Consider the following 1030-nt stretch of genomic DNA (forward strand, 5'->3'; position numbering starts at 1 on the left):
ACATTCCTTCAGCTACCTCTCGACGTCTCCATGCAAAGTTTTTTGTCATGCGGTCTTTCACCAGTGCTGTGTCAGGATGTAGCTTCTTGTGCTGATCATTTAGCACCTTGATATGAGCATCAACGGAGGCTGCATCTTCCCCCACAAAGCACGAATCCTTTGTCAAAGCAGATATCAGTATTATCATAAGTAAAATCTGATAAGTTAATGTTACTCGAAATGCGGTAATTTGTACACCAAATGCTTTGAAAAAAATGCAAAAATGTTGAATAGGAATTGCAAGTTGAGCTGACTTTTGTTAAATCAACTGTGAAGTTCCTTTTTCTATGTTAATGTTATCTGTTAACATGTTTCTTTCAATTAATGTTTACTTTTAGCTTTACAGTGAACATAATAAGACTATATGTTACCTTAGCTCTTAGAGGCTGAGGGTGTGAGGACTTACGAGAGAGGGCTTCAGTCTCTTCAGACAGGAGCTGCTCGATTCCTCTGTGGTCCGATGTTTCTGCGTGCATACAAACTTTTCTTTAACCCGGTTCACTTCTTCGTTGCTGATTAGGGGAGCCCGTTCTGCTTTGAACTTTCTCTTGAGTTGGCTGTGCCAGGTGTCCTAGTTGTTTCAAATGTATATAAGTAGTTAATTATGCTTACTTTATATTAATATAATCTATAAAAGAAACAAAAAAGGAGAGGTACTCACATAACCATTTCCGTGTACATCTCTTAAGAAAGGATACTTCACAATCAGGGCTTTGATGACCTGGATGTAGTCTGAGTGGGTTGGGTACCTGTTTCAAACATAAGAAAAACAACCCACAGTACACTGATTACTCTTATCCTTTCCTGGGGGCTTTTCTGTTCTTCAATTCTTCTAATCATATTGTTATTACCGTAAATAGTATGTTGTAGACCAATGTCAAATCAATGTAGCTAAAGTTGATTTTAATTTTTTAAAAATGGGCGTGGACAAACAGCCACACCTCTCCCAAACTTCATTAATTAATTGACTGCAGTCCTGAATTATTAATTT

At 37.5% G+C, this 1030-nt stretch overlaps 1 long non-coding RNA gene across 1 annotated transcript; it reads right to left on the bottom strand.

The window, feature by feature from the left end:
* On the bottom strand, window positions 1–791 carry LOC308391627. The gene is made up of 3 exons (XR_013970672.1): window positions 701–791; window positions 446–610; window positions 1–157 (listed from the first exon to the last, which is right to left on the bottom strand). It is a non-coding gene; the product is annotated as an uncharacterized lncRNA (long non-coding RNA).
* Window positions 792–1030: the final 239 nt, after the last annotated feature.

The sequence above is a fragment of the Rhamphochromis sp. 'chilingali' genome (genome assembly GCF_963969265.1).
Source record: "Rhamphochromis sp. 'chilingali' genome assembly, chromosome: 2".
Classification (NCBI taxonomy): Eukaryota; Metazoa; Chordata; class Actinopteri; order Cichliformes; family Cichlidae; genus Rhamphochromis; species Rhamphochromis sp. 'chilingali'.